We start from the raw sequence: 27,218 nt of genomic DNA on the forward strand, positions 1-27,218 counted from the left end.
ATCTTTGAAAGAAGTGTTCATAACCTCTTGTTGCACTAAAATGCCCCCATTGGAAGGACCAACTTTAGAAGAAAATAAGTCAATGTCCATCAATACCTTTTCACTTAGAGAGGCATCATGTAGGGAAGGTAAAGTAACATTAAGAAAGGTGTTTATGATATCATTCTCTTCCTCTAGGATAGCTAAATAGGAAGGGCATATTTTAGGAGAATTGTCAAGATCACTCTTAAAGTCTTCATCCTTAGAGCATGGGAGAGTCTCAAAGGGATTGGTAGCAACTCTTTTAGGCACTAAAATGTTGTTATAGATAGGGGGAGGTTCTTTAGGAGAAGGAAAAATTGAAACAAGGGAAGCTAACCCATTATCAAATGAGTGCATCATGACAACAATTTTCCTCTTTCAAATGATAACACATGCAAAATAGAAGGAAATGTTTAATTTCAACCAATGCAAGCACTTAGAATGTAGATTTAGAAAATGAAATTTATGATTCAAATGAGTTCCTAAATCAGATTTGAAATTATTGATCCCAATTAAGCTATCCACAAGTTCAACTTTGAATTGAAAAATTAGGGTTTTAGCAAAAATTTCCTCTAAATTTTTGAATCTTGCAAGAAATTACAACTTGTAAATGCAAATTTGAATTTGAAATAGCATAAACACTCAAATTTGAAAACATAAATCAGAATTAGAGAAGATTGGAGTTCACGTCGGGTTCACCAAAAATGTGTGGGAGAAAAAGTGACACTAAGCAAACATGCCCTAATCTCACTTTCAACCACACACTTGTGGAATACGAAAGAGCCTAGAGGTATCACACAATTGGCTACTTCTTCTTGTGGAAGAGAGAGCCACGGGCTACCTATTAGGATTTCTATTCCTTTGTTGTAATTGAAAGATGAAATGATGCAAGTTCAATCCCTAACCCCAAAGTGCAAGTATGAACTAATAACAAGATTACAGAATTGGACTTAAATGATGGAAAGCTGTAAACACAAGGACAAGACAAGAATGCAAATGCGTACCTGGAGTTAAAATCTGACTGAAAATGTTCGGGACAGGGGTGCGGGCGCCACTGTCCTGATTCTGCCCCTGAAACTGCTCCGAAAACTGCTATTTTGCACTCTGGAAAAGCTATCAAAAATGCTGAAAATGCTGTCTGTCAGGAGGACCAGGGCGCCCAGCGCCCCTGTCCCAGGGACCAGGGCGCCCCACACCCCTGTCCTGGTCTTTTGCTTTGAGATTTGGTGTGTTGTTTGGTCTCCGTCTGCTTCTTCCGGATCTGTAACTTGCAGCGTCGTCCGAGTCCCGAAACCTGCACTTATATCTGAAAAGGTGTTTGGGCGGCTATATAGGGTTTTGCCTTAGTCAAACCCCCGCTTCGGTGATTTCCACCTCCACGAATAGCCAAGTTGTATTGTAAAATGTATTGTGTGTGCAGACCTAGTGTGTGTGCAAGGTCCTTAAATGCAAGAAAGCAAACTAGAGCAACCTAGAAAGTAAACCCTAATTGCTTGTAAATGATAATGTAAATGCTCTAAATCAAGATGCAAAGTGATCTAAAGCATGAATAAAGGATATATTGAAGCTTATGCAAAGACATGAAAACAACATGAAATCATACCCAACCCTCAAGGGAGGAGTACAAGCCAATCTTCAGTCGGTAATCTCCTATTGTTCTTCAATGTCTTCCAAGCCCTAAATGGATGAATGAAATTGATAAATGCTTGATAAAAGGATGTTGAATGTTGTTGAAGTCTTCAAAGATCTGCTCTTTCACTGCATAGAAGGTCCCCTGAAAACAAAAATTCGGATCCTTTCAAATGAAGAAAGAGAGCTCTTATATATGAAACCCTAGGTCTTAATTTCATCTTTTGGCCGACCTAGAGATTGAATATCCCACCAATTTCTTGGGGTTAAGCTTTATTTTATGATTGGATCGTGCTCCTAAAATTTCGGGAAAAATGTCCGGGACCATGTTGCACTCCGGGCGCCATGGTCCCGACAACTTTTCACCAAATTTTCAGGACTGTCGGATATGATGATTTTAGAGAGAATCCCGAAGTTACAGGCGATTTCGAGATGTTTTGACCCCCGAAATCAAGCCCCCAAGTTCAAAATAGGACCTAATTAGGGTTTTTGATTAAATGATGTATTGGAGGAATAAAATGAAAAGGGCACACTTTAATGAAAGGGCCCAACTTTATGATGTAGGAAATGATAAAATAGGACCTTAGACCTAATTAATTTAATTAATTAAGTGCTAAAGGGGAAATGCAATGCAAAATGCAAAATGCGCCAAGGCGGGTGCTAAACTAGGTGTGAAATTGTACCACCCTAGCAAGTGCGTACAATTTACGACGCTACAGAGGGGAAGAAATGGGTGTTTGAAACATTAAATTCTTCTTCATGAGGAATGCATACATTACATTTGATTTAGATGAATTATTGGTTGTTCCATTTTGAACCTTTGGCCTATTAGTTCAATGCTTTATGGTAAAGTGTTGCTTAATTTAAATTTCTACACAAGCTTTAGGGTAAACTCTAAGCTCAAATTATAACTTTGCTAATATAAGCTAAAAAGTTTTCCAAAAAGAAAATGAGATTTAAATAAGGATTTCTTATACACATAAGATAATGAGATTAAGATGGACCTCTAGAGTAAAACTCAAAGTTCCAAGATAACATACTTGTCCACATATCACCTCATGTACTATATTTGATACATTAAGTATCCAATATAATTTCTTTTCTAAAGTATCTTGATTTTAATTATATCAAGATATACTAAATTTTAATTGAGTATATTAAAATTTTATGTTACTTATTCATTTAAAAATACATCAAATTTTATTTTATTATGGAGATCAATTTTTTCAATAACTAATGTATATTTAAAAATATCAATGTCACAATATCATTATATTATTGGATAATAATATAAGATGAAGATATTAGTAAATAAGTACATGATTGTAAGAGTTGTATTTTTTTCTTTTAAAACATATAATTTAAGAAAATTTTCCATATTAGATATTTAAATTCACCACTTTTTGTTTTATATCTTAATGATAGATGATAGAATGTGATCAAAAACATCAATAATAAGAAGTATTAGACACTTAAATTAAAAATACTTTTACATTCATCTATTTTTAAATTTCAATATATACAATTTACTAAGAATTACTAAGAATTGAAATTGTTATGTTTATTTATATAAACTTTCACTATTATCAATATTAGACATTGGACCATAGAAAAAGAAATTGTGAAAACAAAATTGCTGTCAAGTTTTGCCATCTAATTTTTTTTTTTTTTGATGAAATTGTTTAAATATTAGAAAAAGAAAAATAGACTGTTTCATATTTAATAGACATAATATTAATATTAATAGAATTTAAAAAAACAGAATTATATATTATAAAACATTCATTTTTTTTACTTTTGTGTGATTCATGCAATCTATGAAACTACTAATATGTGAAAATACTGCCTAACAAAATTTACTTTCTATATTATATTGTTATTATTTAAATCGGATTTACACTGTTATAGATGTTCATTTCTATTGTACAGACTACAGTGACTAAATTATCAAATATATCAATTTAAACTAGTTAATTATGCAGTGGCAAAATTTTACTATTATTCTGATAAAAAATTTCAAAGTTTGTAATATTGATCTGAATTATTTTGTCAATTCAGAGGACAATACCCAAAGCAAAATTGGTGGTATTGTAAACACATAATAAATTATATTAAAAAAAAATCATTTCATTGAAAATATGTAAGAACCATACAATTTTTGGCAAACTCTATGAAAGAGAGTTGTATGCCCTTGAATCTATCCAATTTGGGCAAACTCTGTGAAAGAGAGTTGTATGCCCGAAATCCATCCAATTTGGGCAAACTCTATAAAAGAGAGTTGTATGCTTGGAATCTATCCAATTTGGGCAAACTCTATGAAAAAGAGTTGTATGCCTGGGCCCGTACAAGTTAGGCAATCTTATGAAGGAGTGTATGCCTGTGGACTTCATGAGAGTTGATACAAATTGAAAGAGTTGTATGCCAGAGCCTGTACAAGTTAGGCAATCTTATGAAGGAGCGTATGCATGTGGACTTCATAAGAGCTGATACAAATTGGCTAACTCGATAGACGAGATGCATGTCATAGCTTTGCAAACGCGTCCTAAGAGTTGTATGCCTATAACTTTGTAACTCTATAACTCTAACTCCCTGTAATTGGATTCGAATTGAGCTTATTTATAAGCTTTTAAAGAAGCTGGACAGTCACTACATTTATGTCCTCATCAGAAATCGAATACTCCACTCACTACAGTTTGTAATACAGTGCAAAATAGGGTATTAGATTCGGTTGATCATGATTATCGGCCTGCTCTAGGAACTTGTATGATGTCAATCATATGAATATGTAAGCAGTACAAACTAGTATTGTAGCTTACGTAATAATACCTTTATTCTTCTTTAGAAGATCTTGTCTTGCTACCCAAAAAATCTTTTGCGTGATTCCGCATCTGCTCTATCACTATAAACTTGAATACTCCAATCACTGAAAATAGTGGATGTGGATGTGATTTGTTAATAACGTGGGCGAATTGAATTTAATTATAGAAAGATGAGGAATCGTTAAAATTGAAGTCTGAGAAAGTGGAGAAGACAGTTTTGATACTATGAAATGCAAGTGAGCGTATTGTTAGGCTTTTAATTAGCAAGTGGGGATGTAGTCATAGTCAATAGTAAATACCTTTTATTGCTCATTACTCTTCCTATTCTCATAGATACGCGCGCATGGACTCTAGTAATTCTGATAGCAGGTTGTTTGCTCCATTTGTGAAATAGTGAAAGTTCAAACTTTTGGTGACAAAAGTTTAAATATTTTTGTGAAATAATGAAAGTTCAAACTTTTGGTGACAAAAGTTTAAATATTGTTAACCATTGAATATTTTCTGATAAAGAGGATTTTTATGGTTCTCATATGGTCACAGGCATTAATATTCATAATTATCAATGTTAATACTTATTCTGATCATTCATGGCGAAGTCTCAAATTAATTGGTGCTCACCTTGATGGTTACTTGCAAATTGAAAGATTTAAAATTCAATGCCATTGGTAAAGGTGTTTTACATCCATTTTAAAAATCAAAAGTTGGGTCCTATGGCTTGGAGAGATAGCTAAAGGTGGCAATAACGAAATAGTAATGCTTATTTCGGCCTTTCAAAGTAATTTCCAAAGTCACTTAAGCAACCTCTTTACATAGATAAATGTATTGCATTGGCCACCTTCTACTATATAACAAATGTTTGTAAAGTCGGTGAAGAAATGTTAAGCATTTTAAAATGGCATTATAATGCTAAAATTGGTGAGTTGTGATGTTTTCAGAAGTTGTCGATAAGAGTTTAAAATAACTTGTGAAAGATAATGAAAACATGACCATTGACAGTTTGGCCAATTCGTAAGTTGGTCATGTTGACTAAGTGAGAGAACTTATACAGGTCACCGAATTATGAAGACCACAAAATGAGGTAAGTGGCAGTTGACAAAGTCATTATCGGCAAAATACTTGCATGCATGTTTGCCAAGTTTCATTTTCAAAATCGCATCAATCATAAGCATGTTTCAGTCTTCAAAGAAGTCGAGGACATAAAGTAGATGTCATACATCATTCAAGATTATCGACTAAATCAGCAAGTTGGAACAAGTTCTTAAGTGACCGATCACACACTGTCACTCATTAAAGAGTTAGTTATTTTAACTTATTCTTTGGGCAATTTGATAGAGTTGTGAATGAACCGCGATACATTCCTAAGAAAAAAGTAGTAATTATTTCATCGGTAAGTTGTAAGAGTGACACAAGTTGCCAATAAAGCCCAAGTATCCGCAAATTGCTTAAGTTGAAGGTAGCCAATGTCTCTCAAATTAAAGTCAGTTATTTTAACTAACTCTCCTAAAATTTTGGTAGTGGGCATTCAACATATATGATGAAACGACTTTGAAGTAAATATGAATACTAGTTAAGTCCCATGGCATGCAAAACATGGAATCATAGACATGTAATTTGAAAAGGTTAACATAATCCCTCACGATTTCTATGACAGAATGCCTCAAGGGAGAAGAGGTATTGTGTCAAGGAATGAAACGAGATGATTGTAGAGTCTGCACAAAATGAATTCATTGAAAATGTTCAATAAAATGTATTTATCTCACAACCTCTGTCGACACTTGCTTTAATGAGGACGTATTTTCCTGGAGATGCTCAATTGGTGCATGCCGAATGTGAAGCATGGGGGTTTATCAGATGTTCGAGTTGCAGTTGCATGTGGTAGATATGTATATCATGAGGAATCACAGATAAATCATGAAAAGGTTTATTAGACTATCTTAAAGAAAAGTTGCCTTTCGAAGTATAAAGATTCACAGGAAATGGATGAGGAAAAAGGCAGGTTCAGAGACCTTTTAAGCAAGTGCGATTAGCAGATATAAAGCTAACTTCTATAATTTGGTTGTTATCCTCACAAACACAGACCTAATGTGCAAGTAGAATTCCCACCATCTCGTTGAATGCTAATTCATAAAATGGATTGCGCAAAGAATTTGTCAAAATCTTTAAATAATCAAAGCATTCTGAAATACATTCTAGGGTTATAAGTCTTGTTTGACCTCCTCTTAATAGATACAAGTCCTAAACTTGTACAGAATGTGTGGTTGTGTCTTCTCGACATCTGGAAATTTGATTTGGGTCGAGTTATCATGACAGATATACATGTCTTAAAAAGCCAAAATATTAGAGGTTGCAAAATGTAAATGTTATGATACCTAAGAATGAGCTTCAGAGACTTTTGAGTCATCACCATTTATAGAATATGTAGAAGATAGATGTGTTGAAAGACTTTAGGAATCTTCAAACGGATCTTCATGTTTGTGGTGGCCATATTCAATAAATTTCAAACAAAGCTATTATGGTTATTTTCTCTTGGTGGTTGTAAATCATACTGCACACTTGAATTGTAAAGAATATTTTAGTGTGGAACTTGCAAAAGCATCATCGTGAAGTAAAAAGAACACGAGTATGAATATGCTCCAATGATCGACACTATGATTCCCAAGGTTCTTGACACCAAAATATGGCACATTAACGTGCAGGATATCTAAAAATCATTGATAGAAGGAGATAGATCGAAATTATCCTGCAGGATAGCTAACAGTGGGTTGGTTGATGCAACTTGTTTTCCCATAACGGTGCAATGTCCAGAATTGATGGTAGAATGTGCAAGAGGATATAACCTTGATGCCAGAGAAATAAGGACTATTGATGGGCGCCTGATGGCTAAGCTAGATGGAATTTCCATTGAAATCATTCTTCGATTGCCATATAAGGATAAATTCACTTACATTGATAAGCAGAAGGCTTACAAGTATTTCAGTGATAACAGGAGTAAATGCCTGAATAATTTAGCCAAAGAATGGATGGTGACATCTTGAGGAGGAAAATATCAACTTCCCAAGATGCTTCACCGCTCTCTTTTTATTAAAGAGATCTTTCATCTGATAGTTCTACTCCATAGAGTAACAGCCAACCCTGATTCTACTGAATTTGAAATGTGGATGTACCTTTTCATCACAGTCATATCAACCAAAAAACAATTCATTGATTGGGGTCATCTTATTAATGATTTCATATATAATCAGTTGATCCATTTCAAGACGAGTCAATGCATTCACATGTCTTCCTATTTGATATATGTAATCGCTAATTTAAGGTCATGGCCAGGTTTGAGTACAACTAATGTTCTGAGTCAGGAAACACAGATCTACAACTGTACTGCAAGAAACTACAGTTGTAGGAGAGTTTATTGCATTTCAAATGAGTGAATGATGCCTTTACAATGCTAGCAGTGAGGCTACTTCAAGGAAATATAGCTATTAGAATATCAAAAAGGGAACAACATTGATAAAAAAGTACGGAAGTTACTTCATTCAATTTCCAAAATTCACAGACCTTCGAGTAGGAGGATTAAATGGCTATCCTTATAGGTTTCGAAGGTATGTGGATGATAAGCTCTTCTTGATCGATATTTGTAGACAGTTGCTGTCAGTCCAAAAGAAATGTAGAGATAGGAAGAACAAAGGAGTTGCCTTCCCTATTTGCCTTGGTCATTATAAATGTGAGTCCAACTCAAAAGCAGAAGATGTGAAAAGGGCTCTAGCCAAAATCAATTTGTACACCTACCAGATGAGATTCCCCTTTGATAGTAAAGGATATGTCAAGAATAATATGAGACTTGGTCCTAGGTACCTCCATTTCCCAAATATTGAAGACTTCTGAGAAGATTGTGAGGATGAATTCAAAGTTAGGAAAAGAGATTGGACAAGATTCACCTTGAAATAAATTTGTGATTTCAAGATGGAATGGATCATTGAAGGTATTGAAGATGATGAATCAGATCTAATTGATCCCTTTTATCTTGAGAAGATCCAGGCTCAACCTCTTCCTATCATTAATTGAGCAGATCTGGGGGTCAGAGATGTCAGAGAAAGAACCAGTTTCATGATCAAGAAGTCAGAAGCTTGGGTCAAAAAGAGGATAGCACAAATGACTGCTACAAAGCCAACAAGTAGAAAGGAGACACCAAGGAGAAGTATCCATCAAGACAAATATACTTCATCAGTTCCTTCTCATACACCAGCTATAGATATTTTCTCTCACCAGAAATCTAAGGAAGTTGTGGAGATGAAGATCCTCCAAGAAGAAATAATCTCCAAAACACATGCAGAGATGAGCCTAGATAAAAGAAGAAGAAATCAAGATCAAAAGACAAAGAAGAAAATTCTACTTCAAGAGAAGAGAAAAATCAAGATCCAGTAGAAGTCTTGGATGATCCAAGGCTTGATGAAGGTATACCAACTATGTCACCTTCAATCCTCATTGAATCTCCTCATCATTAAGTACAATACCCTACTTCAACTATGGAGCCTTATTTCCTAAGGAATCCAGTTCATCAAATAAAATAAGTTAGAGAGGAAGCAACTTCACTAGTACCTGAGCAACAAAGTCTTCAACAAAATAATGTACAAGATCCCTCGGAAATTCTTTCCCTCTCATGGTTGGAACAAAGCCTATTGAAAAAGAGAAAATTGGAGGATTTAGTGGTTCCTGAATTCAACACAATATCTGATATTTTCAAGAGACCTGAGAAGACAAAGAAAATCAAAGTGACTTCAAGAATAAAGATTGATTTGAATTCAGGAAATATGTGCCTAGAGATAGCTCGGCCCATCTCTGAAAAAGATGTAAACAAAGCCACTCCTGTAGATTTTGTTATGACAAAAATTGATATGGGTTCATCTACTCATGAAGCTGACATACAAAATTTCAATGTGGTATTTGTAAGGCTAGTGGAGAAAACTGAGAAAGAAAAGCAATCAAAGGATCAACTGAAACAACAAGTGTAGAATTTGTCCTCCTACTTTAAGTCCATAGTTGACACTTATACCATGCGACTCAATGTTGTTCACCAACCAGTTGTCCTGGGCCCAGAAGGAGAAGTTGAAAAAAGTGTTATTGATAGTCTCCAAAAATATCAAGTTTATGGTAAAGTGACTGAAAGTTGGGTAGAGAAAGTCAAAATCATTGCATCTGATTTCTTTGTTAAGGAAAAGGTTGTGCATGATGAAGCTTTAATCAAGAAATAAACCATTGAAAAGGACCTGAAAAGTGTTAGAAAATAAGAAAAATCTTGGAAAGAGATCATGAATGATTTCAGGGAGATGATGGAGATTAATGTCAACACCCTTGTAGCAGAGGAAATCCTACCTAATACAGAGGAGAAATAATTAGAGATCTGGATAGAAAGTATAAGTTGGAAGTTGGTAATCATCAACCAAGTTTCAATAGAGCAAGAAAATATTATACTTGCTTGTGATCAAGTGTATGCAAAACTTCAAAATCAACTCACTGCCATCCTCCCAAATACATCATTAATGGAAGACTCACAAGTGTTACAAAATGGTTTTCACAACATGGTTGATCAACAACTCTTTAACAGAGAAGTCTTCAATGAAAATACAATGGACAAATTGATTGATATCTACACTTCCTTGAATATTTCTATTTCTCAAATACCTAGTATGATGTTAGAGTTTAGCAGCATCTACAAGAACTTGAAGACCTGGAAGATGAGGATAGCTAACATCCTAATTCCTAAAGGGAAATCTATTGCTCCAACCATCAAACTTTTTAGAATGTTCAAGGACAAAGAATCCAGTCGACAGAATCAGTTTCCAGAATCAGCAACTCCATCAATGACACCCTTGGCAGGCATGGAATAAATGCAATGATGCATATTATATAGTTCTCATTTTTGTTGTGTGTGTGTAACTCGAATCATGTTTTTGGCTTTGCTTTGTAGACAAGATTCATGATCTAGTTGTCTTATTCGAGTCTTATCTTCATCTCTCTTATTATAAAGTTAGGTTTATCCTAACTCTTTCTTATGAGGTAGCTATTCTAAGTTCTCAACTCGGGTAGTTACTTTAAGTAACTATTATTCCAAAATGAGTTAGTTATTTCAAGTTGTTACTCTTAAAGTGATTTAGTTATTCTAAGTAGTTATAAAGGTGGTTAAGGTAGTTACCTTAGGTGGGTACTAACCTCACCTATATATACCTCATTGTAATTCAATCAAAGGGGTTCCACTTTTTCGCAAAGCATTATATGAAGGACTCGAATAGTACTATTCAAGCAAGAAAGAAATATAGAAGTGTTTTGGATGTGTGTTCAATTCATCTCAAGTGTTATTGTTAATATTTTTATGTCCCATCAATGATAACCATTTGCTATCCTTTAACATTGCATGTGAAGAAGATTATCATTTCAATTTTTGGTATCTTAACTTGGATGTGTGGAATTTTAAAAAAAATTTGATAAGTTTATATCTTATTTCTCTATCAGTTTTGATTATACATGTTTTTATTTAAATCCTAGAAAATCCATATACCCCCATCATACGAGGGAGCTACCCCTCTCAAACGTAGAGAGGAATTGCTATTGTTTTGCAATTCTTCAACTGTTGTGAACATTTTGTTGTTGATCACAGGGTGAAACATGGTTCTTCAAAGAAAATTACTTAAAGCAACAAATCTGTTTACCAACATAGGTACAGGTAAGTTTTTCCCTTCAATATTGATACAAAGTTGAGAATAAAGTATATAAGAAATATGGAGTGAAAAGAATAGTCAAAGAGACAGCTAGAACAACTAAGAGTAAAGGCTTAGAAGGAAGTTAATGCAATGCACGTAAGGGTAGGTCTTAAACTAAACAACCTCTTTTATATATATATAAAATACTTACATGCTATGACTATAAATATTTTTTGTAATAATATTTACTTAATTAAAATTTAATTTAAGTGTAATGGTTACACTGATAGTAAGATATGTTTTGGAGAATATGTTAGAGGGAAGGCAATACTTGAAGAAGTGAACATTATTTTTGTTGGGAGCAATTATATAGGATACACTTGAGTTGTTCTTGAAATTTATGTTCATTTTTGTTCATCAAAATAGGCAAACATGATTGATATCTATCAACGCATGAAATATATCATCGTCCATTCACTATTTATAATGTGAAGGATGAGTTTACATGAATCAGAAACACAACAAATACTGATCCTTTGAAAACAGTAGAAAAGCAATATTTTTTTCAAAGCTAGAAAACTCCAAAAGCATACTCTATCTACAAGTAAAGGTAAAAAAAAATTGGATTGATATCTACAAAAAGACTACAATGCATCGTTGATATCTTCCAAAACTCTTCATCTTTCTTAAAGAAGAAAAAAAAAACCAAAGATTTATCTATGAAGAACTAGAGTTGAATGAATTCTTCAAAGAATAAGCAGATGAATGTGTTGCAGAAAAGGTGCTTCATTGACTAAATAAGCCATTATTCTTTCCACAATCATTGTATATTCATCCATCTACTGTACTACTCTTACCAGTGAAATCATCACAAAAATCCTAAAAAAAGCCTCAAACATCAAACCCTAACATAAGACTCGATTTTCAAACCCTAACAGAAGCTTGAAACTTCAAATCCTAGCAAAGGGCTCCCCAAAATTCTGATTCCTTATGGCTAAACAAAAAATTCAGCAACAAAAGCTACAAGCTATACTTGTGTAAATTGGTGTCAAGAGGTGCGACCATACAAGAGATCTACTTAAATATAAATTTTGTAGCACTTACCACATCTTCCCTCTATCACTAGATCATTGATAGTGATGCTACTATGTCTATGTTTGTTTTGTCGCGTGTAAGGAGATAGAGATGACAAGACATTACCTACACACAATGAATGTTATAGTGTGAGTAAGAAAGTTAAGTCACAACCTTTCTCTTTTCTCAATGAATGAATTTGGACATCCTGTCATTCATACATAACATATTATTCAATGGCTACCGACAACTTGGAAAACTGGTGTTTTAAAAATGAGAAAAAAAATACCGATGTTAGATGGGAGAAAAAATGGGTGGGACTTTCCCACATAATATCCTATCAGCTAAATATTTATGTAAAAAACACTTGATTGACAAGACTAAATAATCAATTCATCCATCTTGCATGTTAAGTTAGTTCATTTAATTCCATTGCATTTAATCATTGCACAGTAATAAATCTTTCATGTAGGTCATCTATGTTGGTATTTGCATGAAGATTGCATTATTGAAACGTTATGTTGTCATTGATGATAATTGTAACCGGTAATGATATTGTTATTTTTTTGTTTTGTAACCAGTAGGAAGAGCTAGTGAAGCGAATTGTAACCGGTAGGTGAGTTTGTGGAGTGAACCGGTACTGGTAAGTATTGGAGAGTTGAACCAATAAACCCCACCCATTGATTTGATAAACCCTAAATGATGAAGTTTGTTATATTGGTTTATGATCGGATGATGAGCAGTAATGATTATGACACGTATGCATATTGTATGAGAAGAGTTTCAAATTGTTTTTGGCGCTTTGAGATAATGGTTTTTATCTTGGGAATGAGCAAGTATATTGCATGTAATGCAAAACGCGTGATGCGTTACTGAGTTCGATGAAGCGGTGATCAAGGAGTAGTCCAGGCTATCTTGAATGATGTGCAGAGAATATTATGTAATCCAACAGTCATACTTGAACTGACTTGTTTGTAATCTCTATGAGAGAATTAGGTTTTTGTTGTGTTACCGACCTATTGATTTATTTATAAGGTCGATGAGTTGTTTTGTTTTAGAGTTGGAAAATTTATAGTTGAGTGTGTGGTTGCCGAACCAGATGATGTATCTGCAGTTTGTGTAAAGGAAGATAGGAGCATGAAAAGGATCTAAACAAGTAAGTGTACTGCTATTCAAACAGATCAGTAAACCCCTATTGTTTTCTATCAATTACAATAGTAAAATCTCCTAACTGGGTAAGCTCTAGTTAGCTTAGTGTTATTCAAATCCTCTAACCAGGTGATCCATTAGCTTGGATTTCAAATCCTCTACTGAGGTTACTCCTTACAGGGTATTTCTTTTAATAGGGCATTATAGTCAATCCCTTAACCGGGTGGTCCCTAACGGGATCTGTTCTTAACATGACTTTTTGTAAAGCTTTAACAGGGTTGGCTCCTAATAGGGCAAACTTCTTAAGAGTTTAGAATACTTGTGGGTATTCATCCCCACCGTGGTTTTTCCCATTTGGGTTTCCACATCAAAAATATTGTGTCAAGTGGTGAATGTTTTTGTAGTTATGTTTACTATGGTTGAATTGCTCAACTGCTTAATCCACTTTGATATGTTATGTTAACTGACATCAATATGAAATGAAGTTTTACTTATGTCAGAAAAGTATTTGGATGTTTGTGAGTTTCAAGTTGTTTACTGTTAATCTGCTATAACAATAAACCGGTTAAACTTAACAGTGATATTGCATTTATAGTTCAGTGGTTTAACTTGTCAGTTTGGAGTTTACTTTGAGAGGTTGATTCTAAGATTGGTGAAAGTTTTTATCAGTTTTATATCTACTGATTCACCCCCCCCCCCCCTCTCAGTAGTTCACCAGATCCTTATTCTTTCATCATACCATCAATTGGTATTAGAGCTTCTCAGGTCCTCTAAGGTCTAAGCCTAACAGCTTGAGGTAAAGATCTTGTTGAACATGTTGAAGAAGGAAGGTGTGAAGTTTAATTGAGAGAACTACAGAATATAGAGTGATAGAATGAAAATTTATATTAAGATTCTAGGAAGTCAATACTGGGAACATGTGGTACTCAATATGTTGCACCTAGTAGGATTATGACTGATGATAAGAAGAAAGAGCAACAAGAAAACAATCAAGCACTAGAGGCTATTATCAGTTCTTTGTCTGATGCAGAGTATGTATATGTCCATGGTCTTGAGACTACTTATGAGGTATGGAAGAAACTTGAAGAGATTTATAGCGGTGATGAATATGTGAAGATTTCCAAGGAAGAGAGTCTAAGAGGAGATTTTGATGACATGCAAATGGTTGAATGTGATAATATTCAACAGTATGATCAAAGGATAAAAGAGATAGTTGGTGAGATCAAGAGTGTTGGTGGTAAAGTGGAAGATGCCATAGTGGTTAGTAAGGTGTTGAGAACCCTTCTACCGGTCTACGCTATCCGAGTTGCAGCCATTCAAGAGCTAAAATCAATTGACAAAAATAAGGTAACCCTTGACTCCATCATTGGTAAGCTTACTTCTTTTGAATTAAATGGTTATGATGGTAGTGTCCAGAAATCTAAATCTGCATTTAGAGCTTTAGTTTCTAACCCATCCATGAGGAAAAGTAGAGATGTCAGTCACAGTTATGAATCTAGATCCAGTAGAGAAGTTGATGATGAAGACAGTTTGGTTGAGCTTGAAGCATTGTTGGCCAAGCGGTTGCCCAAAGGTACCGGTAAATACAGAGGTAAATTACCTTTGAAATGTTTTAGATGCAACAAGATTGGACACATTGTTGCTAACTGTCCTAATGGTGATAATGAGCACAAGCAAGAGAAGTTCAAGAAGTACAAGGGAAAAGGCAAAAGAGATTGTCTTATTGCAGTTGATGGTGGTATCACTGATGAGGAATCTCAGGGTGATGCTAATGAAGACATTGTCATTGTAGTCATTTAAGAGGAGACATATGATTAGAAGGCATTAGTTTCTCGCATGGATAATTCTGACGATTGGATCATTGATAGTGGTTGTTCACATCACATGATCGGTGACCGGAGCAAATTTCTTTCTTTGAAGGAATTTGATGGCGAAGTTGTGAGATTTGGTAACGACTCACCCTGCATGGTAAAAGGTAAGGGAACTATTTCTCTTAATGGAAAGAATAGTGTAGATGATGTCTACTGGGTTGAAGGAGTAAAGCATAATCTTTTGAGTGTTTCTCAACTCAATGATAGAGGATATCCATTGGAGTTTAAGAATGGTATGTACAAAATCTATGGGAGAAAAGGTTAACTGATTGCAACCGGCAAGCAGACTAAAGGTAAATTGTTTCACCCTAATCCTAAAGTCAACAATTGTTTAATTGCTAAAGTAGATGATAGTTGGCTTTGGCATAGGATATTTTGTCATATAAATTTTGATAACATTGTTAAAGTGAGTAATTCCAAGACAATGAGAGGTTTGCCTCAATTGGACAAGTCAGTTAATGCTCTTTGTAAGGAGTGTCAGTTGGGAGAGATGACATCCTCAACTTTTAAGAGCAAATCTTTTTCAGTGGAACATCTATTATATTTGGTTCATACAGACCTCTGTGGACCAATAAGAACTAAAGTTATTCAAGGTGACAGATATTTTATGATCTTCACTGATGATTGCTCAAGAATGATGTGGGTCACATTCTTGAAGGATAAAACAGAAGCATTTAGTAAGTTCAAGGCATTCAGGGCCTTAGCTGAAAAAGAGAGTGGTAAGAAGATAAAGTGTCTAAGGACTGATCAAGGTGGTGAATTTACTTCTGTGGAATTCACTAGATATTGTGAAGAAGATGGTATCAAACGGCAGCTTTCTGCACCGAGGACACCACAATAGAATTTTATTGTAGAGAGGAACAACCAGTCAGTTGTTGAAGCTTCTAGAATGATGTTGATACAAAGAGGTGTAGTGAAAACTTTCTGGAGAGAAGCTGTCAGCACAACTGTCTACACTATGAACCGGATTTTGGTAAAAAGAGGTAAGGATAAGACTCCTAATGAATACCGGTATGGTAGATCACCTAATGTCAGTTATTTTAAGATATTTGGCAGTAAATGATTCATACAGAGAGGTGACTATGTTAGTAAGTTTGAGGCTAAAAGTGATGAAGGTATATTTCTTGGTTACTCCACCAAGATTAAGGCCTACAAATGTTACAACAAGCAGACATAGAGAATCATTGAGAGTGTTGATGTTCGAGTGGATGAGTATCCTGAAGTCTTAGGGGAAACTAGTTTGGAGAAAAAGGATGAAGATCCTTGCATTTTGTTTTTGGATCCAAAACTGGTGAAACCTAAAACTGGTATAGAGAATGTTGTTGTACCAATTCAACCAGAACAGGTAGAGTCACAAGAAGAAGAGCCTGAAGATAATGATCATGTTATTCCAAGGTATGTGAGACTCAATCACAATCCTGACCAGATTATTGGAGATAAGGATGTTGGAGTGTTAACCAGAAGAAGAATTAGATAAAATTCTTGCATGATCTCCATTGTTGAGCCTAGAACTGCTAAGGAAGCATTTGGAGATGATCATTGAATTAAAGCTATGGAGGAGGAGCTTGATCAAATTGAGAAGAATAATACATGGACCCTAGTACCTAGACCGGTGAATAAAAATATGATAGGTACTAAGTGGGTATTCAGGAACAAGTTGAATGAAGATGGTATAGTAGTCTGAAACAAAGCTAGATTGGTTTGCAAAGGTTATGCACAGAAAGAAGGAGAATATTATGGTGAGACTTTTGCACCAATTGCTAGAATGGAAGGTGTCATAACTGTACTTTCATTTTCAACACATAAGGGATTCAAAGTATATCAGATGGATGTGAAGTCAACATTTTTGAATGGAATATTGGAAGAAGAAGTATACATTAAGCAGCCAAATGGTTATGCTTTGATTGATGAAAAAGACATGGTATGCAAATTGCGCAAGGCACTATATGGGTTAAAGCAGGCACCGAGAGCATGGTATGAAAGGCTTCATTCACACCTGATGAAGATAGGTTTTCAAAGAACCAGTGAAGACATCAACATATATCTCAAATCTGAAGGAGATAAGATACTGGTTAGTGAAGTGTTTGTAGACGATATCATATTTGGAGGCAATGATGACATGAGCAATGACTTTGCAAATGAAATTAAAAGTGAGTTTGAAATGTCTCTAGTGGGAGAGAGAAAAAATTTCATAGGCTTGCAAATACAGCAAATGAAGAGTGGTATTTTCATCACACAGTCTAAGTATGTGAAAGAGGTATTAAATACATTTGGTATGAGTGACTGTAAACAAGTTGGGACACCAATGGTTACATGTTGTAAATTGCTTAAGGAAGATGAAGCCACATCTGTTGATGAAAAGGAGTACAGGACAATGATTGGGAAATTGCACTATGTTATTCACAGTACACCGGATATAGCTCATGCAGTTGGTCTAGTTGCTAGATTTCAGAAGAATCCTAAGGAAACACATTTGATAGCAACCAAGAGGGTATTCAGATATTTGAAAGGTACTATTGACTATGGATTATGGTATCTTTATATGGTGAAAAGTGGAAACAACAATGTTGAAAGACTACATGAATTCAACCACAAAACCCTAGCCTAACAATCAATAAAGATCCACCATAACATATGAAGATTACGTAAGACAATGCAAATTAAATAAAATCACAAAGATTATACCATCACATGTCCAATAGGGTTTGAGTCTCCATTCTTCCTATCTCCATTGATCTTGCTTGATATATTTGCTCTCAGATTTTATATGTGCACAAGAGCTCAACAAAGAACATAAATGTGGTTGATAGCTAGAACGCATATGAAAGTTTGAATGCTAGTGTAGTCGAGTAGTCATTGGGCTTTGATAATGAAGGAAGCATCTCCTTATATAGAAAACATCATAAGAAATGGAGGGATAAGATTGAGAGGTGTAAACAATAAATGGTCAGCTATGATTAGAGGGTAGGTAGATGAAATAATAAAATAATGAGAGGGTAGGTAGTGTAGGAATTAAGAGATGAATGACATGTGTCATAGGTGGAAAAGGCTAATGAATTAATTAAATAAATAGAGATTTATTTAATTAATAGAGGAAGTGGGATCAATTAAATAAATAAAAATATTTATTTAATTTAGAAAAGGATAATTTAAATAAATAAAAGTATTTAGTTAAATGAGAAATAAGGCTAGAAGAGGATAAATGAATTAATTTAATAAATAAATATTTATTTAATTAGTAGAAGAATTAGGCTAAAGTAATTAAATAAATAAAATATTTATTTAATTAGACATGATAGATTTAGGTGTCTACATTTTGCCCCCCTTTGAGACAATGTAGCTTGCCGCGTTGTTTCAAAGAAGATAAGATGAATTGATACAAAGTTGCCCCAAGATGGGAATGATATGCCCCCTCGAGAGATTGGATGAAAATGTCTGAAAAGATCGCAGACAATCTCTCAATAAGAAAGAAAGGCTAGAATGGACTGACCGGATAGGATAGAGTGACAAAGTCACGAGATAACAAAGACTAACTCGAGAAACGAGGGCTAGGGCTAAGGCTAGGGCAGTCTATAAGATAGATCATGAGGGGAAAACATCCTCATTGTCATCCACACATCCAAGAGATCAAAGTGCAAAGAGAGAATAGAGCAGCAGCAGTCAGCAGCGATGGCATTGGTTCACAGATTCGATCGTGTTCGCCAATTTCAGAGGCTAACAGATGCAGGAGAGCCAGTGAGTACCGTAAAACCTCCTTGTACTTTCTCGCAATAAATGTTGTCATTAATGCATGCTAGGTAGTGTAATAAATGCACATTTAGGAATGTCAAATAAGGTCAAAAAATGCTAAGGCGTGTTTGTGCTGGTGCCAGGCACGTCTAGGTAAGCTAGGCACGTCTGTGTTTGTGCCAGGCGCGTCTGCGAATGAAAAGGCATTTGTGCCAAATGCGATCGCGTCTATGTTGTGCAGGCGCGTTTGTGCTATATGGGCGTGTGTGCAGAGCAAAAGCACATCTATGTATTTCAGGTGCGTCTATGCAGAGAAGATGTGTTTATGCAGTATTCAAGCGCGTTTATGGCATGAAGGCACGTTTATGTCTTCTAGGCCAAATCGATAGTTCTGTGATGAACATACGTTGTCGATTGGATAAGTTGTTGAGAGGATACACTTAAGCAGGTCCTCTAAGGAAGACTAGGATAGCAGATAAGGCTAGGATTTGACAATTTTGTGATGGAACATACGTTGCCAATTAGGAAACTACTCAAGAGGATACACTCGAGTAGAGGCCCTAGGATAAGATAGATCGAGGCACTTTATGATGAACAGGGAATGCCAAGACATAGTGCTTTGTGATGAACAAGGAGTACTAATAGGAGCAGCACTTTGTGATGAACAGGGAGTGCAAATATGAGCAGCACTTTGTGATGAACAGGGAGTGCAAAAGTGAGCAGCACTTTGTGATGAACAGGGAGTGCAAACACGTAGTACTTTGTGATGAATAGGGAGTACCACTAGGATAAAAAGAAACAATTTGTGATGAACAGGGAGTGCGACTAGGATAAAAGAAACACTTTGTGATGAATAGTGAGTGTCACTAGGATAGAATACCATAAGCACTTAGATAAAAAGTATCATTTTGTGATGAACGGGGAATACCACTTTAACTAACACAGTTGATTTGCTTGATTGCAGGAGTACCTACATATGCTAGAGTCATGGGAGAGATTCCCATCAACTCAGAGTTTACGACTAGAGATAACATTTGAGGATAGGGCAACGATTGAGGTTATGGGCTTGCGACATATTCTGTATGTGCTTGAGTTTCGGGCGAACATGGGGTTGCTGACTGCGCTGGCTGAGAGATGGCACTTAAAGACTTGTAGTTTTTACTTGCTGATGGGTGAGATGATAGTCACCTTGGAAGATGTTTACACGATACTGAGGATACCAATTGATGGGGAGTTAGTACCCTATGATCGAGATGGAGATAGGGATGCACTGAGACGAGTTTTCTAGGATCTGGGATTGGAGATGAGGGCTGGACACATGGCATGGGATAGTATGACACGCACTGGATTAGCATTACCAACACTACTAGTAGGAGTGATCAGTGGGTTCCTTTGCCTGGATAGGGCGACACGAGGACTGGCTGTGGGCTGGGGGAGCACACTGGAGACACTAGTGACACAGCATACCAGATTTGCATGGGGACCGTGTTTGCTAGCACATTTGTATTATGAGCTTCATCAGTTTATATACCATGGATCAGTAGGATTAGGCTGTAGAGTGACATTGTTGCAAGTGTGGGCTTATGAGCATCTATTAGTTACCCGACTAATTCATTTCAAAGGCAGGGGCCATGGGCACAATTTTGTGCATCTGTATGACATGATTACATCACAACCGCGGATTGGGAGACTGGAGTACTGGTGCAGGGTCATCGATGAGATTGACACTGTAGTATGGAGGGCATATCGAGAGTGCGAAGAGTGGGAGGATGACGCAGTGGAGCTGCCATATACATTTCGAAGCAAGTATCTGATTGGGCGGACGCCATATGTGCTAGAGAGGCAGTTGGTGGATAGGGTGGGCAGGCAGTTTGGCAGGGTACAGCAGATGCCACAGGGTTTTGGGATGTATACTCGGACAATGAGATATCAGGCGCACTTCGAGCCATTATTGTTGTATGATTAGGCAGTGATGCAGCTCATAGAGATGATTCCCTTGCCTTGGGATATGTGGCCAGAGATAGAGGATGCAGGGATGGATGCAGAGTATACTGCATATTAGGCTGAGCATCCGTTTCCACGGTTGACGGATCCAGGGGAGCTGATAGATGGAGATGGCGGAGGTGATGGGGATGATGATGGAGATTGCAAAGGTAGAGGCTAACGGAGGAGGCGGGGTATAGTAGGAGAGAGGAGAGTGGCTCTGCGGAGGGAGGGTGAAGAGGAGAGGCAGGCTCGATAGGGTCACATAGTGAGGAGTAGAGGTGGATTGTCATTACAGGTGCCAGCAGCACAGGTTCCCAGACAGGGACAGGGACAAGGACGGGGGCAGCTACAAGTACATGGATAGGGGCAGCCACAGGGTGAGTGGGGGAGGAGGAGGATGAGTTGCTAGAGTTGAGGGAGATCTGCCAGGGATAGGCAAATGAGATCCAAGATCTCAAGCAGGAGAGGGATAGGCTTAAGAGATAGCTGAGGGATATGGAGCGGGAGAGAGATCGAGATATCCAGTGTTATACAGAGGTTGAGACAGCACTGAGGGCAGGGAGATAGGCAACAGAGGACATAGGAGCTAGATATGCCTATGTTCTATGGGTTGGGGAGGAGATAGGCTACTAGAGAGACCTATACTATGGAGTGGTGCCACCAGAGCAGTGGGCTAGGAGCTTCCAGAGACCGTCGCGGACTACAACAACCACTGGAGGGAGAGACAGGAGATAGGCATCTAGAGGTGGGGTCATGGGTCCTCCACCACCACCAGACAGAGGGGACATGAGAGACAATCCTGGGGTAGGTCCTTCCAGGGCTCAAACTCCATTGAGGCCAGGTGGCTCCAAGGGAGGGAGTTCATCATAGCCTTATAGGGCTCCCTATGTATCAGTTTTGTACCATTTTGTATGATGACACCTTCGGGTGATTGTAGCCATATGATTTTGACATTATTGTATCATGACACTTATTATTATATATATATATGAGATTCATCCTTGCGGCAGCTATATGCATGTGTACCTATGTGATGTGATGTTTCATGATGTATGTTTCTATGTGATGGTTATGATATGGATGTAAATATGTACATGATAAAATGCAATATTTTTGTTCTTTTATGCTTTTAATATGTTATGCCAATGCAAATGTGAATGTATGAAATGTAGATGAATATGATAATGTAAATAATTATTTACATGATGAAAATTTAAAATGTGCTAACATGTGCTGTGTGCAGGATGTGATGCAATTGTGATATCTATATATATGTATGAAATGCCTAGTATGTGGTAATGCAGGTGCAACTACATGAAATGCATGTGATAGCAGGCTACATGGACTCAAGAAGAACTATAGAGGTCAATCAAGAAAGGGGGATGGAAGATAGAGGATATGAAAGTGAAAGAGCTTCTTGTGCGTTATCATCATTGAGCTTTATTATGGCAAAATAGGTTATGACAATTGAGGCATATGTTCGACCCAGAAAGTCATTGTACCTATTTGCATGGAGATAAGACAGTCACAAACAAGGAATGCCTTAGTTCACACTAGATTCTTAGTGTCCTCATATCCTTGGACAAGTCATAGCATTACTAAGAGACAATCTATAGACAGCAAAGAAAAATAGGTGACGATACCCCATCCTCGCCTTTCTAGTCAAAGACATCCTAGAGATAGAATATCTAGTCAGAGACATCCTAGAAAAGCTAAAAGACATGTCACCAAAAGATAAAATCAAAAGAAAACCAAGACTCGACACCAACATCCACTGTAGTCCTCAAGTTTAGTGTCTCTTGTCACTTGTATAAGTCTTATTTGATTGTGGTCACAATGTTTACTTTCACAAAAGGATAGATAGCACTAAACCATAATGTTGTATGAGGTTGTTGAAATATTTGATTTGTTGAAGTCCATTGTTGCTGTTGTATCTCATCTGAAACTGACTGAATCCATGCAACTGATACTTTATTGCAGAGAAGATGAAACTTTATTGCGGATCGGCGATGAAAGTGTTTCTTTATTGCGGATTGTGCGTGGATACACTGAAGAAAACATGAAGAAATCATACTCCTTGAAACATGTGATGCATTCAATTCCACACCCATCACTAGACGTAAGATTTGCCTTATCCACAAATAGGAGCTAATTTATTATGGATGGAAAGAGTGAAAATGAAGGTTTTATTATGAATGGCTAACCAATCTTGGGTGGATCAATAACAAGCCATGATGGGAATGGGTAGGTTTATTATGGATGAAGAGGTTGTGAGTGTGTGCAAAATGAAAGGATGAAATGGAATCCTGAAGGAGGGAGGAGCAATGTCCCTACACATGGAGTCAGTGACCCGGTTTTCACCATGGTACTTGCCCAGGGCGCCACCGAAGTGATTTTTCACCGTTGGATGAAATGTTTTTCTGTTTTCCAATTTGTTTTTGTGTCACAAGGCGTATGTTTGCCAGGTTTTCACCAAGTAACAATTTTTTATTTTTATGGTTTTTTTGTATTTTTGAATTAGGATACTCTGACAAGCTATGTGTAAAACCTGCGAAGATGCATGTTGTTGATAGGATCCTCCAAAGGTTCACCCTCTGTGGTTGAAAGCTGATATGCATCGGATCCATAGGCTGTTGTGATGATGTAAGGACCAAGCCAATTTGGTTCAAACTTGCCCTTCTTCTCTCTATCTTGCTATTTTTTACGATTTTCTCTGAGAACTAAGTCACCTACCCCAAATTTGCAAGGCTTGACTTTATGATTGTAGCTGCGACTCATTCGTTGTTGATAAGCCTTGAGATGATTAAAAGCAGTTTGTCTTTGTTCATCCAATAGTTCAAGTTCCTGTAAGCGAGAAACCCTGTAGTCTTCATCATTGATAATGTTTTACAAAGAGACTCGTAAAGAGGGTAAATCGACCTCAATAGGCAAGATAGCTTCAGTTCCATAGACAAGCGAATAAGGTGTAGCTCCTCTAGGTGTGCGTACGCTTGTGCGGTAATCCCAAAGTGCGGGATTAAGTTGGATATGTCAATTGCGGCCAACATCATCGACTGTCTTTTTTAGGATTTTAAGAATAGTTTTATTAGATACCTTAGCTTGACCGTTGCCTTGGGGGTAATAAGGTGTGGAGAAATGATGGGTAATATGAAAGTGATCACAAAGTTCACGAACATCCTGATTTTTGAAGGGACGCCCGTTATCGGTGATGATGGAGACAGGAATATCGTATCTACAAATGATGTAGTTGAGAATGAATGTAGCAATTTGTTTTCTAGTCACTTGTGTGAGAGGCACGGCTCCGATCCATTTTGTGAAATACTCTGTGGCGGTGATGATGAATTTGTGGCCATTGGAAGAAGGAGGGTGAATCTTGCCTATGAGATCGAGTCCCCATTGGCAAAAGGGCCAAGGAGTCACAATTGGTTGAAGTTCTTGTGATGGCACATGAATGAGGTCTCCATGAAGTTGACACTACTCACATTTTTTGACAAACTAATATGAGTCTTTTTCCATATTGGGCCAGTAATATCCAGTCCTGATGAGTTCCTTGGCTAAGGTAGGACCACTAGAATGTGGACCACATATCCCTTCATGAACTTCTCGTAACACAATCCGAGCTTCGTCCCTTTCTAAACATCTAAGGAGAGTGTCATCTAAACCTCAACAGTATAGGATATTGGCTAAGATGGCGTATCAATAAGATTGGCAAATGAAAGTGCGATGTTGGTTGTTCGATAAGTCGGGAGGAAGAATATTATTGCGTAGGTATGTGAAAATGGAACCATATAACTGGGAATCAGGACCAATGACACATATCATCTTGGTAGGAGTGATCTCATATGAGGGAACCAAAAGGTTATCCACCAAGAACTCATAGCAGGTTTCATTCTGTGGTAGATCGATTAGTGAAGCAATTCTAGCCATGGCATCTACGGCTCGATTCTGCTCCCTTGGTATTTGCTCAAAGTTTAACTTCGCAAAAAGTTGTTTCAGGTCATCCATCATTTGTTTGTAAGGCATTAATTTTTCATCTTTTGTTTGGTAGTCATCAGTTGCTTGACGAATTACAAGTTGAGAGTCCTCAAAAACATGAAGTTCTTGGATCTTCCACTGAACTGCAATCCGTAATCTAGTTGTTAATGCCTCGTATTTTGCTATGTCATTAGTGCAAGGAAATGATAATCGATATGATTTTGGTATGGAATCCCCTTGAGGTGTGATGAAGAGGATGCCAACGCCTGCACCATGATGTGTGTATGAGTCGTCAAAGTATAGCTATCAAGGCTTTGTGTGTGATACTGTCAAGATGGATTCATTTGGAAATTTTGAGGTTAGAGGAGCGTCATCTATCATAGGAGCATCTACTAATTGATCTATGATAGCTTGTTCTTTTATTGCTTTTATGTCCACATATTCAATGTCGAATTCACTCAGGAGCATCACCCATTTGGCTAGTCGACCAGTAAGTGTTGCTTTATTGAGAAGGTATTTCAATGGATCGATCCTTGCAACCAACTTAGTTTTATGAGTTAGCATGTAATGTCGTAATTTTTGTGAAGCAAAGACCACAGCGAGACATGCACGCTCAATGGGTGTGTAGTTTAGCTCATATCCCACCAAAGTGCGACTAATGTAGTAGACTGCCTTTTCTTTGCCCTTGGCATCTTGGTGTGCTAAGAGTGCCCCCAGTGATGTTGAAGTAGTGGATATGTATAGTAATAGGGGTTGATCCGGAACCGGTGGCATCAAGACTGGCGGATTCAAAAGATAATCTATAAGTATCTAGAGAGCTTGTTGACAGTTATCATCCCATTTGAATTTGATGTTTTTGTGTAGTAAATGCTGAAAAGGATGACATTTATCCACAAGTTGTGCTATGAATCTTCGTATGGACTGGAGTCTCCCTTGCAAAGATTGAATTTGACTAATATTTCTTGGTGGTTGCATCTCTAGGATGGCTTCGACTTTTTTTGGATCGGCTTCAATTCCTCTTTTTGAGACAACGAATCCCAGGACCTTCCCGGAGGTTACTCCAAAGACACATTTATTGGGGTTTAATCTTACTTTGTACTTTTCCAACCGATCAAAAAGGACTAAAAGTATGTCCAAATGTGTATCTCTGTGTATTGATTTGCCCAAAAGGTCATCAACATAATCCTCCACAGTAACGTGCATGAGATCATGAAAGATAGTAGTCATGGCTCTTTGATATGTAGCGCCTGCATTCTTGAGCCCGAAGGGCATGACATTCCAGCAGAAAGTTCCCCAAGGACAAGTAAATGTTGTTTTGTGTTGATCCTTAGATGCGATTTTTATTTGATTATAGCCAGAGAATCCATCCATCAAAGATATCATCGCATGACCTGTTGTGAGATCTACGATCAGATCAATATTTGGTAATGGAAAATCATCCTTAGGACAAGCTTTGTTGATGTCTCTGAAATCTGTGCATATTTTGATGCTACGATCTGGTTTACTGACAGGTACTAAGTTGGAAATCCACTCAGGATAGTCAATTGTGCGTATGAATCCAACATCCAATAATTTTTCAAGCTCTGCTTTGACTAATAATGCCACTTGTGGATGCATCTTTCTTAATTTTTGTTTCACTAGTTTTGCCCGTGGTTTGACTGTCAAATGATGTATTACCAAATCCAGATCCAGTCAAGCATATCAATGACCATGCAAAATTGTTTTGTCACTCTGTGAAGAAACTTATGAACTTTGATCTTTCTGTCTCTGTCAGAGAATGTGCTAGGAATATGTTATGTGGAATTTCTTCTATACCAATGTTTGTTTTGATGGTCTCCTCTACCAACATAGATGATTTTTCTTCGTATGATGTCGGGAGAATGTCGAGCCTTCCATCTTCGGGTGCCTCTGAGAGGTTTTTGCCCTCAGATACGTCCTTTCTTTTTACTTTTTTGGGGTCAGACAGCGCCACAACATGGTTTTCACCATAAGTTCCTTGATTTGTTTTTATTTCTATGTTTTTGCAATTGGAAGGCCCAACACCCTCACCAAAATATGCCACGTTGTTGAGTTCTATAGTGTATCCTATCTTATGGTCCCCAGGGGGAAGATCATCTCGTATGCCTAGATAGTCAATAAAGGCTTCATTATTTTGGAATGTGTCAAACTGTGCAGGTCCTTCATGGTCCCAGTCAATAAATTGGTGGTGAACAAGGGGAAGGCCTTTGATGTCTTCAAAGTTAGTGAGACTAAGGGTGAAGATGCAGTTATAC

This window comes from Cryptomeria japonica, chromosome 3, assembly GCF_030272615.1.
Source record: "Cryptomeria japonica chromosome 3, Sugi_1.0, whole genome shotgun sequence".
Taxonomy (NCBI): Eukaryota; Viridiplantae; Streptophyta; class Pinopsida; order Cupressales; family Cupressaceae; genus Cryptomeria; species Cryptomeria japonica.